Here is a 12500-nt window from a genome sequence, read left to right on the forward strand (position 1 = left end):
CGGTTTTCGTTTTTCCGTGCCGCCCCGGCTGACGCAGTTTTTGCGCCGCCCCGGCTGACGCGGTTTTTGCGCCGCCCCGGCTGACGCGGTTTTCGCGCCGCCCCGGCTGACGCGGTTTTCGCGCCGCCCCGGCTGACGCGGTTTTTGCGTCGCCCCGGCTGACGCGGTTCGGACTTTGCACTTTTTGGCTCACCCCGGCTGGCGGCCCACTCACTCGATCGCCAGGTCTGTTTGCCCCGGTGGTTCCACCGCCAGGCTTAAGCGCGAACTTTTTTTGTTTGTTTTCTTTTGATTAAGCGCAAGCTTTTTTCTTTGTTTTCTTTTGATTAAGCGCGGGCTTTTTTCTTTGTTTTTTTTCTATTTCGCCCCGGCAGACGCGGTTTTTGCGCCGCCCCGGCTGACGCGGTTTTTGCCGCCCCGGCTGACGCAGTTCGGACTTAGCACTTTTCGGCTGTGCCTGGCTGGCGGCCCACTCACTCGATCGCCATGTCTGTTTGCCACAGTTTTCCCGGTGGTGCCGCACCCGGGCTCGCCCCGGCTGACGCAGTTTTCGCGCCGCCCCGGCTGACGCGGTTTCGTGCCGCCCCGGCAGACGCGGTTTTCGCGCCGCCCCGGCTGACGCGGTTTCGTGCCGCCCCGGCAGACGCAGTTCGGACTTAGCACTTTTCGGCTGTGCCTGGCTGGCGGCCCACTCACTCGATCGCCATGTCTGTTTGCCACAGTTTTCCCGGTGGTGCCGCACCCGGGCTCGCCCCGGCAGACGCGTTTTTTTTTTCTTTCGCCCCGGCTGACGCAGTTTTCGCGCCGCCCCGGCTGACGCGGTTTCGTGCCGCCCCGGCAGACGCGGTTTTTTGCGCCGCCCCGGCTGACGCGGTTTTTGCCGCCCCGGCTGACGCAGTTCGGACTTAGCACTTTTCGGCTGTGCCTGGCTGGCGGCCCACTCACTCGATCGCCATGTCTGTTTGCCACAGTTTTCCCGGTGGTGCCGCACCCGGGCTCGCCCCGGCTGACGCAGTTTTCGCGCCGCCCCGGCTGACGCGGTTTCGTGCCGCCCCGGCAGACGCGGTTTTCGCGCCGCCCCGGCTGACGCGGTTTCGTGCCGCCCCGGCAGACGCAGTTCGGACTTAGCACTTTTCGGCTGTGCCTGGCTGGCGGCCCACTCACTCGATCGCCATGTCTGTTTGCCACAGTTTTCCCGGTGGTGCCGCACCCGGGCTCGCCCCGGCTGACGCAGTTTTCGCGCCGCCCCGGCTGACGCGGTTTCGTGCCGCCCCGGCAGACGCGGTTTTCGCGCCGCCCCGGCTGACGCGGTTTCGTGCCGCCCCGGCAGACGCAGTTCGGACTTAGCACTTTTCGGCTGTGCCTGGCTGGCGGCCCACTCACTCAATCGCCATGTCTGTTTGCCACAGTTTTCCCGGTGGTGCCGCACCCGGGCTCGCCCCGGCTGACGCAGTTTTCGCGCCGCCCCGGCTGACGCGGTTTCGTGCCGCCCCGGCAGACGCGGTTTTCGCGCCGCCCCGGCTGACGCGGTTTCGTGCCGCCCCGGCAGACGCAGTTCGGACTTAGCACTTTTCGGCTGTGCCTGGCTGGCGGCCCACTCACTCGATCGCCATGTCTGTTTGCCACAGTTTTCCCGGTGGTGCCGCACCCGGGCTCGCCCCGGCAGACGCGTTTTTTTTTTCTTTCGCCCCGGCTGACGCAGTTTTCGCGCCGCCCCGGCTGACGCGGTTTCGTGCCGCCCCGGCAGACGCGGTTTTTTGCGCCGCCCCGGCTGACGCGGTTTTTGCCGCCCCGGCTGACGCAGTTCGGACTTAGCACTTTTCGGCTGTGCCTGGCTGGCGGCCCACTCACTCGATCGCCATGTCTGTTTGCCACAGTTTTCCCGGTGGTGCCGCACCCGGGCTCGCCCCGGCTGACGCAGTTTTCGCGCCGCCCCGGCTGACGCGGTTTCGTGCCGCCCCGGCAGACGCGGTTTTCGCGCCGCCCCGGCTGACGCGGTTTCGTGCCGCCCCGGCAGACGCAGTTCGGACTTAGCACTTTTCGGCTGTGCCTGGCTGGCGGCCCACTCACTCGATCGCCATGTCTGTTTGCCACAGTTTTCCCGGTGGTGCCGCACCCGGGCTCGCCCCGGCTGACGCAGTTTTCGCGCCGCCCCGGCTGACGCGGTTTCGTGCCGCCCCGGCAGACGCGGTTTTCGCGCCGCCCCGGCTGACGCGGTTTCGTGCCGCCCCGGCAGACGCAGTTCGGACTTAGCACTTTTCGGCTGTGCCTGGCTGGCGGCCCACTCACTCGATCGCCATGTCTGTTTGCCACAGTTTTCCCGGTGGTGCCGCACCCGGGCTCGCCCCGGCAGACGCGTTTTTTTTTTTTCTTTCGCCCCGGCTGACGCAGTTTTCGCGCCGCCCCGGCTGACGCGGTTTCGTGCCGCCCCGGCAGACGCGGTTTTTTGCGCCGCCCCGGCTGACGCGGTTTTTGCCGCCCCGGCTGACGCAGTTCGGACTTAGCACTTTTCGGCTGTGCCTGGCTGGCGGCCCACTCACTCGATCGCCATGTCTGTTTGCCACAGTTTTCCCGGTGGTGCCGCACCCGGGCTCGCCCCGGCTGACGCAGTTTTCGCGCCGCCCCGGCTGACGCGGTTTCGTGCCGCCCCGGCAGACGCGGTTTTCGCGCCGCCCCGGCTGACGCGGTTTCGTGCCGCCCCGGCAGACGCAGTTCGGACTTAGCACTTTTCGGCTGTGCCTGGCTGGCGGCCCACTCACTCGATCGCCATGTCTGTTTGCCACAGTTTTCCCGGTGGTGCCGCACCCGGGCTCGCCCCGGCTGACGCAGTTTTCGCGCCGCCCCGGCTGACGCGGTTTCGTGCCGCCCCGGCAGACGCGGTTTTCGCGCCGCCCCGGCTGACGCGGTTTCGTGCCGCCCCGGCAGACGCAGTTCGGACTTAGCACTTTTCGGCTGTGCCTGGCTGGCGGCCCACTCACTCGATCGCCATGTCTGTTTGCCACAGTTTTCCCGGTGGTGCCGCACCCGGGCTCGCCCCGGCAGACGCGTTTTTTTTTTTCTTTCGCCCCGGCTGACGCAGTTTTCGCGCCGCCCCGGCTGACGCGGTTTCGTGCCGCCCCGGCAGACGCGGTTTTTTTGCGCCGCCCCGGCTGACGCGGTTTTTGCCGCCCCGGCTGACGCAGTTCGGACTTGGCACTTTTTGGCTGAGCCTGGCTGGTGGCCCACTCACTCGATCGCCATGTCTGTTAGCCACAGTTTTCCCGGTGGTGCCGCACCCGGGCTCGCCCCGGCTGACGCAGTTTTCGCGCCGCCCCGGCAGACGCGGTTTTCGCGCCGCCCCGGCTGACGCGGTTTTTGCCGCCCCGGCTGACGCAGTTCGGACTTGGCACTTTTTGGGCTGAGCCTGGCTGGCGGCCCACTCACTCGATCGCCATGTCTGTTTGCCACAGTCTTCCCGGTGGTGCCGCACCCGGGCTCGCCCCGGCAGACGCGTTTTTTTTTTTCTTTCGCCCCGGCAGACGTGGTTCCCCCCCCCCCCTTTTCGCTCGCCCCGGCTGACGAGGTTTTCGCGCCGCCCCGGCTGACGCAGTTTTCGCGCCGCCCCGGCTGACGCGGTTTCGTGCCGCCCCGGCTGACGCGGTTTTCGCGCCGCCCCGGCTGACGCGGTTTTTGCGTCGCCCCGGCTGACACGGTTCGGACTTTGCACTTTTCGGCTGTGCCTGGCTGGCGGCCCACTCACTCGATCGCCATGTCTGTTTGCCACAGTTTTCCCGGTGGTGCCGCACCCGGGCTTGCCCCGGCAGACGCGTTTTTTTTTTTCTTTTCGCCCCGGCTGACGCAGTTTTCGCCCCGCCCCGGCTGACGCGGTTTCGTGCCGCCCCGGCAGACGCGGTTTTTTGCGCCGCCCCGGCTGACGCGGTTTTTGCCGCCCCGGCTGACGCAGTTCGGACTTTGCACTTTTTGGCTGAGCCTGGCTGGCGGCCCACTCACTCGATCGCCATGTCTGTTTGCCACAGTTTTCCCGGTGGTGCCGCACCCGGGCTCGCCCCGGCAGACGCGTTTTTTTTTTTCCTTCGCCCCGGCAGACGTGGTTCCCCCCCCCCCTCCGTCTTTCTTTTTGTTTTTTTTTTTCGCCGCGGCTGAAGTGGATTTTTCGGTGCCTCGACGCCCCGGTAGTCGCGGTTTTTCCGTTTCCGCACGGCCCCGGCTGACGCTGCTCGGTCACAGTCGCCTTTTGTGAGGATTGCAGACTTCTTGAGCGCGGGTGTTTTTTTTTTGTTGTTGTTGTTGTTTTATTACGCATTCGCTCCAGCAGACGCTGTTTAGACTTTTTGTTTCCTCTTTTATCCTGCGACGAGGTGACGAGGTTTATTCGGTGCCCCGCCGCCCCGGCTGAAGTGATTTTTCCTGTCCCGTGCCGCCCCGGCTGACGCGGTTGGGACTTCACGTTTGTTCGGCCGCCACGGGTTTTGGCGCACTCGCTCGGTTGCTTGTTGTTGCCACTTGTTGCGAACCCAGGTTTCTTGAGCGAGCGCGGGCGTTTTTTCTTCCTTTCTTTCTTTGTTCTATGTGTTAGCGAATCGGCCTTTAATATCACACGAGGACTCACAACCAACAATTTTCAGTTTGAAGTGTAAAAAATCTGCAGGTGTTGACGTAACTGACTTGCCCCGTACCCTTGAGTACATCCATGAAGTTCTCGTAGTACTACTAAATCGCATTATTCCAAGTGGAGAAATTCCCATAAACTTGCAAACCTCTACACGAAAATCGGTGCGCGTGATAAAGTTGAAAATTATCGTCCGATATCAAATGTGCCTTCTATAACACAAATTCTAGGAAAAAAAAAAAAAAAACACTTGTTCGCCGTTTTCTGCGCCGTGACTGGCAGCACTCCGGCGAAGCGAAACGGGGTCGATTCGAGCACGATATCGGCGTCTTTCGACGTGCTCGCCGGCGACCGTCGCACGAGTACGTCGCACGAGCGCGTCTGCCGGGGCGCCGTTTGCGAAGCCGACGCAAAAGTGGGAACCGCCGCTCGGATGATCGCCGCTTTCGGCAGAGTGAGTGTTGGCACTCCGGGGAAGCGAAACAGCGTGAATGCGCCCACGAAATCGGCGTATTTTGAAGTGCCCGCCGGCGACCGTCGCACGAGTACGGTAAACCGCGTCAGCCGGGGCGTAGTTCGGGACGCCGACGAAAAAGTGGGAAGCGCAACTCGGATCTTCGCCGTTTTTGCAGGAGTGAGTGGCGGCCCTCCTGCGAGACCAAGAAGCATCGATTCGTGCACGAATTCGGCGCCTTTCGACGTGATCGCCGGCGACCGTCGCTCGAGTAGGGCAAACCGCGTCTGCCGGGGCGGGCTTCGGGACGCCGATGCGAAAGTGGGAAACGCTGCTCGGATGTTCGCCGTTTTTGGCCGAGTGAGTGCTGGCACTCGGGCGAAGCCAAACGGGGCCGATTACGGCACGATATCGGCGTCTTTCGACGTGCCCGGCGGCGACCGTCGCACGAGTACGGTAAACCGCGTCAGCCCGGGCGGAGTTCGGGACGCCGATGCGAAAGTGGAGAACGCCGCTCGGATCTTCGCCGTTTTTGGAGGAGTGAGTGGCGGCACTCCGGAGAAGCCAAGGAGCGCCAATTAGCGCACGATATCGGCGTCTTTCGACGCGCTCGCCGGCGACCGTCGAACGAGTAGGGCAAACCGCGTCTGCCGGGGCGGGGTTTACGACGCCGACGCAAAAGTGGGAACCGCCGCTCGGATGTTGGCCGTTTTTGGCAGAGTGAGTGCTGGCACACCGGCGACGCGAAAGAGCGCGAAAGCGCCCACGAAAGTGGCGTATTTGGACGTGCTTGACGGCGACCGCTGCAGGAGTACGAAAAACCACGTCAGCCGGGGCGAGCGACCCACGGCGGTCTGGGTGCTTATCGCTGCTATTATAGGGGCACCCCGGCAGACGCAGAAAAAAAAAATTTTTTTTCGACCTTCTTTTTTGCTGGTCGAGCTCGGGTAACCCAGGTCGCAATGGGAGCCGCGCACGAAAGCGGCGTCGCGAGACGCGTTCGCGGTCGCTAGTCGCACGAGCTCGGCAACCGCGTCAGCCGGCGCGGAGTTCGGGATGCCGACGGCTAAGTGGGTACCGCTGCTCGGATGTTCGCCGTTTTTGGCCGAGTGAGTGCTGGCACTCCGGCGAAGCGAAACGGGGCCGATTCGGGCACGATATCGGCGTATTTCGACGTGCTCGCCGGCGACCGTCGCACGAGTACGGCAAAGCGCGTCTGCCGGGGCGAGGTTTGCGATGCCGACGAAAAAGTGGGAAGCGCCGCTCGGATCTTCGCCGTTTTTGCAGGAGTGAGTGGCGGCCCTCCTGCGAGACCAAGAAGCATCGACTCGCGCACGATATCGGTGTCTTTCGACGTGCCCGCCGGCCACCGCCGCACGAGTACGGCAAACCGCGTATGCCGGGGCGGGGTTGGCGACGCCGACGCAAAAGTGGGAACCGCCACTAGGATGTTCGCCGTTTTTGGCAGAGTGAGTGCTGGCACTCCGGCGAAGCGAAAGAGCGCGAATGCGCCCACGAAAGTGGCGTGTTTGGACGTGCTTGACGACGACCACCGCAGGAAAACGAAAAACCACGTCAGCCGGGGCGAGCGACCCATGGCGGTCTGGGTGCTTATCGCTGCTATTATAGGGGCACCCCGGCAGACGCAAAAAAAAAAAAAATTTTTTTTCGACATTCTTTCTTGCTCGTCGACCTCGGGTGACCCAGGTCGCAGTGGGAGCCGCGCACGAAAGCGGCGTCGCGAGACGGCTTCGCGGTCGCTAGTCGCACGAGCTCGGCAACCGCGTCTGCCGGGGCGGAGTTCGGGACGCCGACGGCTAAGTGGGAACCGCCGCTCGGATGTTCGCCGTTTGTGGCCGAGTGAGTGCTGGCACTCCGGCGAAGCCAAACGGGGCCGATTCCGGCACGATATCGGCGTCTTTCTACGTGCTCGCCGGCGACCGTCGCACGAGTACGGCAAAGTGCGTCTGCCGGGGCGGGGTTTGCGACGCGTACGCAATAGTGAGAACCGTCGCTCGGATGTTCGTCGTCTTTCGCCGAGCCAGTGCTGGCACTCCGGCGAAGCCGAACGGAGCCGATTCGGGCACGATATCGGCGTCTTTCCACGTGCTCGCCGGCGACCGTCGCACGAGTACGGTAAACCGCGTCAGCCGGGGCGGAGTTCGGGACGCCGATGCGAAAGTGGGAAGCGCCGCTCGGATCTTCGCCGTTTTTGGAGGAGTCAGTGGCGGCACTCCGGTGAAGCCAAGGTGCGCCAATTCGCGCACGATATCGGCGTCTTTCGACGTGCCCGCCGGCCACCGTCGCACGAGTACGGCAAACCTCGTCTGCCGGGGCGGGGTTTGCGACGCCGACGCAAAAGTGGGAACCGCCGCTCGGATGTTCGCCGTTTTTGGCAGAGTGAGTGCTGGCACTCCGGCGAAGCGAAAGAGCGTGAATGCGCCCACGAAAGTAGCGTATTTGGACGTGCTTGACGGCGACCGCCGCAGGAGTACGAAAAACCACGTCAGCCGGGGCGAGCGACCCACGGCGGTCTGGGTGCTTATCGCTGCTATTATAGGGGCACCCCGGCAGACGCAGAAAGAAAAAAAAAAAATGGGGACATGGCGTGCGTCACCGTGCGGCTTCGCAGCGTTGCCGAAGTCGCCGAGCCCTTCGACTGAGCCGAACGGCGGACAGGGAACGTTGGTCGGCCGTTCTAACCTGTCGGTGCCACGCCGAGACGTCGTTAAGGAAAACCGCGTCGTGGGCCTCTACGACGCCGTCGAGTCGTTGTACGTTTGGTGTCCAGCGTGTCGGCGGCGAGTAGCGGACACGTCGTTCACGACTTCGGTCTTTCGCAGTCGACGCGAACTTGCGGAGAGTCGTGGTGCCTCACGTTTTCGGCAGAAACCGCGGCGGAATTTTCCCGTGCGTGCGCGCACGACCTCGGTGCTGTGCCGTCAGCGTAGTGTTGCACAAACTCGTGGCCTACCCAAGGTGCGGTACGTTTGCGGCCGTATCCTCGGTGGGAATTTCGTGAGTAGGGTCGCAAATTCTACGACCTCGGCGGGTTTGAGAGCGACGTAGACTTGTGGCACGCTCAACGTGCCACACGTTTCGGGGCACACCCGCGGTGAAATTTTCTCGAGTACGCTCGTATTAGTGCCCAAGGAGGTCTGGGTACTTATCGCTGCTATTATGTGGGGGTTCTCGTGAGCGGCGTACGCGAAAGCGACCGGGTGTCTGATATGCGGCGGGCTTCGGCCTCGTCAAGCGTGTCCTCGGGTCTGCTCCAGGGGAATCCACGGCAGTCGTCTGCAGCCTCATCCGCTTGATGCGTTAGGGGCTGGTTGTCGGACGGTGCCGTTTTACCACGATATCGAGGTGTGTTCCGTGTCGTCCTCGGGCGATTCAGATGCGAAAGCGCCGAAGACGCGGGCGTGACCCGTCGTCTGGCGGCTTTGCAGTCTCGGCTCCGTTGCTAGTTCCGGCCGGTCCACCGACAGTGCAGCGGGCTTGGGCAACCCGCACGGCGCGACCGAGTCGATGCAACGAAAAAGAGCGAGCATGAACGTGCTTCTTGCCGCACGGCTCCCACTCGTCTTTCGGGAAGGTTGTGCCGTAGCGAGCTCGAACGCCGTCATCTCGGAGTGCAAAATAAGCGTGTTGGGGCGCCTGAAGGTGGCCTCCGCCGCACACAGACTGCGTCCGGCCCGCCGAAGGCGAGGACGGACGCGCAGTCGAACGATTACCTGGTTGATCCTGCCAGTAATCATATGCTTGTCTCAAAGATTAAGCCATGCATGTCTAAGTACATGCCGAAATAAGGCGAAACCGCGAATGGCTCATTAAATCAGTTATGGTTCCTTAGATCGTTTCTTCCTACTTGGATAACTGTGGCAATTCTAGAGCTAATACATGCAGTGAGCCTGGAGCCCTTTGGGTAACGGGTGCTTTTATTAGACCAAGATCGATCGGGTTTCGGCCCGTATTGTGTGGTGACTCTGGATAACTTTGTGCTGATCGCATGGCCACGAGCCGGCGACGTTTCTTTCAAGTGTCTGCCTTATCAACTTTCGATGGTAGGTTACTTGCTTACCATGGTTGTTACGGGTAACGGAGAATCAGGGTTCGATTCCGGAGAGGGAGCCTGAGAAACGGCTACCACATCCAAGGAAGGCAGCAGGCGCGCAAATTACCCACTCCCGGCACGGGGAGGTAGTGACGAAAAATAACAATACGGGACTCTTTTGAGGCCCCGTAATTGAAATGAGTACACTCTAAATCCTTTAACGAGGATCAATTGGAGGGCAAGTCTGGTGCCAGCAGCCGCGGTAATTCCAGCTCCAATAGCGTATACTAAAGCTGCTGCGGTTAAAAAGCTCGTAGTTGGATCTCAGTTCCAGACGAGTAGTGCATCTACCCGATGCGACGGCTCGGACTGAACATCATGCCGGTTCTTTCTTGGTGCACTTCATTGTGTGCCTCGAGATGGCCGGTGCTTTTACTTTGAAAAAATTAGAGTGCTCAACGCAGGCGAGTCGCCTGAATAAACTTGCATGGAATAATAGAACAAGACCTCGTTTCTGTTCTGTTGGTTTTTGGAATACGAGGTAATGATTAAGAGGGACGGACGGGGGCATTCGTATTGCGGCGCTAGAGGTGAAATTCTTGGACCGTCGCAAGACGAACTACTGCGAAAGCATTTGCCAAGAATGTTTTCATTGATCAAGAACGAAAGTCAGAGGTTCGAAGGCGATCAGATACCGCCCTAGTTCTGACCATAAACGATGCCAACCAGCGATCCGCCTGAGTTACTCAAATGACTCGGCGGGCAGCTTCCGGGAAACCAAAGTATTTGGGTTCCGGGGGAAGTATGGTTGCAAAGCTGAAACTTAAAGGAATTGACGGAAGGGCACCACCAGGAGTGGAGCCTGCGGCTTAATTTGACTCAACACGGGAAAACTTACCCGGCCCGGACACTGGGAGGATTGACAGATTGAGAGCTCTTTCTTGATTCGGTGGATGGTGGTGCATGGCCGTTCTTAGTTGGTGGAGCGATTTGTCTGGTTAATTCCGATAACGAACGAGACTCTAGCCTATTAAATAGGTGCGGGGTTCCCAGCACCTTACAACCTTCTTAGAGGGACAAGCGGCTCCTAGCCGCACGAAACAGAGCAATAACAGGTCTGTGATGCCCTTAGATGTCCGGGGCCGCACGCGCGCTACACTGAAGGAAGCAGCGTGTCTTTATCCCTGTCTGAAAAGACTGGGTAACCCGTGGAACTTCTTTCGTGATTGGGATAGGGGCTTGCAATTGTTCCCCTTGAACGAGGAATTCCCAGTAAGCGCGAGTCATAAGCTCGCGTTGATTACGTCCCTGCCCTTTGTACACACCGCCCGTCGCTACTACCGATTGAATGATTTAGTGAGGTCTTCGGACCGATGTCCGGCGCGGCCTTTCGGTTGCGCCGGTCTGTTGGAAAGATGACCAAACTTGATCATTTAGAGGAAGTAAAAGTCGTAACAAGGTTTCCGTAGGTGAACCTGCGGAAGGATCATTAACGGATTGTGAAGGGTGAGCGCCTCAGCTGCGTCTGCGCCCGACACTTTCTGCCGCTGACCCCGTTTGGACGCGGGGTCGGCTTTTCCCCACGGGGCTGCCTGAATGTGGAGCGGCACCCCGTGACAAATTGTTGCGCCCAGCGGACGCCAACACCGCGACCTTGGACGGTCGGCCAGGTGGCGGACGCGGGTACAAACGGCGCAACGCACTCATAGGTCGGCTTTCGACCCGCCACTGCACCGTGGCTCGAAGCGCTCGAAATGCGCGACCCGACCGCTGCGGGACCGCCTAGTACTGTAAACAGGAGCGGCGGAGCGCGAACGGCGAGTCGTGGTTACGTCGGTAGAAGGCGAGGCTGCGCGTTCCCGAAACGCCAGCCGAGTGCCCTCCCGACCGTTCGAGCGTGCAAGAACGAGACCCGACAATCGCGCGGCGACTGCCAAGTACGAGAGGAACGGCACAAGCGTCGGCGGTCGGTCAAGGAACTGGCGATGTGACGGGTCCGCTGTGCACCAGTGCATACCGTCCCGCCGTCCGCGGCAAGCGCCTCCGCGTCCTCGGGTGACGGAGGCTGCCGGTCGGTTCTTGCAGGCGAGGGATCTCGCTGGCACCGGTTCGCGTTGACGCGCGGCCGGTCATGGCACGGCGATGCGACGGCCGAGGTGCGCAGTACTCGATGGAGGAACCGCACGCTCCGATGACCGTCCCGCCCTCCGCGGCGTATGCGTACCGACCGTAATGGTTGCAGCAGCGCCGGCCGGCTTTTGAATTCGCCACACGAAACACGGTGCGAGATCGCGGTTAGGGGAGCGTCGACGTTGCCAGGCGTTTTGCTTGCTGCCGAGGGAAAGGCGGCACGGCCACGTCGCGCTCGTCGCGATTAGCGGGTCTGCGCGCTTTGGGAAGGTGCCGCAACGACTTGCCGAAAGAGGAAGCACGGAAGAACGAGGGACTTGGACGTCCCGACAATTGAACGCACTTGCGGCCAGGCCCTTGCTGGCTTCGTTCTTCCGCCTCGAGTAGGCTCGTACGCGGCTCCGGCGCCGAAAGTGGTCCTTGGCACCGACTTCGGTGGACGTGGGAAGTGCCGCGCAAGTACGGCGCGCCTGGCTCCACCTGTTGGCTAAAGTAGGCAGCCGGATCGGCATTTTGGTGTGCGGTGGCAAACCGTGGATGCGAAAAAAGCTTGTGCGATTTCGTGGAACAAAAAGCGGGGGTCCCCCTTTTTATGCGGAGGAGACCGACCCGCCTGCCGTGGTGAACCGCGACGCCACGGTAAAAACGGGAGAGGCTTGTCGATGGGACCGTGCATCCCGCGCTCCACGGAGGCCGGGAGGCGGCCGCCCGAGGAAATGTGTAGCCGTCGAGGCCCGCATCTGCGTGCACTCTTATCCAAATGGGTGTACCGCAGGCATTTTCTGGTTAGGCGGGCCAATGAGAGCGAGCACACAACGATACCTACGGGTCCGGCTTGGAGAACCGGCTTCGACGCCTCCCGAGTATTTATAGAGGGGTGGACCACGAAAGCACTCGCAAGTAGCGAAAGCGAAACGCCGTCCGAAACACACCGTTTGCTCGATTTGCGGCAGCCGAAAAAGGCGCGGCAGAGTTTTGGAGTCCAAGCGTGCGCTGAAAAGCGCCCTTCTTGGCCACTGTTTGGCCGAGTGCCCAGAAACGTTTGGTTTTGACTGTACGGAATTGAACAAACACTTTTTCACGACTCTAAGCGGTGGATCACTCGGTTCTCGGGTCGATGAAGAACGCAGCCAGCTGCGAGACTTGGTGTGAATTGCAGGACACACTGAGCACTGATTCTTTGAACGCACATTGCGGCCTTGGGTCTTCCCTTGGCTTCGTCTGTCTGAGGGTCGGATCACATATCAAGAGAG

General features: G+C 61.4%; 2 non-coding genes across 2 annotated transcripts; both read left to right on the top strand.

Annotated features, from left to right (window-relative positions):
- Positions 1 to 8794: 8794 nt before the first annotated feature.
- Positions 8795 to 10609, top strand: LOC142794187 (small subunit ribosomal RNA). Its single transcript, XR_012892139.1, has one exon. It is a non-coding gene; the product is annotated as a small subunit ribosomal RNA (ribosomal RNA).
- A 1720-nt stretch (positions 10610 to 12329) lies between these two features.
- LOC142794196 (5.8S ribosomal RNA) lies at positions 12330 to 12482 on the top strand. Its single transcript, XR_012892145.1, has one exon. It is a non-coding gene; the product is annotated as a 5.8S ribosomal RNA (ribosomal RNA).
- Positions 12483 to 12500: the final 18 nt, after the last annotated feature.

This window comes from Rhipicephalus microplus, unplaced genomic scaffold (assembly GCF_043290135.1).
Source record: "Rhipicephalus microplus isolate Deutch F79 unplaced genomic scaffold, USDA_Rmic scaffold_385, whole genome shotgun sequence".
Lineage (NCBI taxonomy): Eukaryota > Metazoa > Arthropoda > Arachnida > Ixodida > Ixodidae > Rhipicephalus > Rhipicephalus microplus.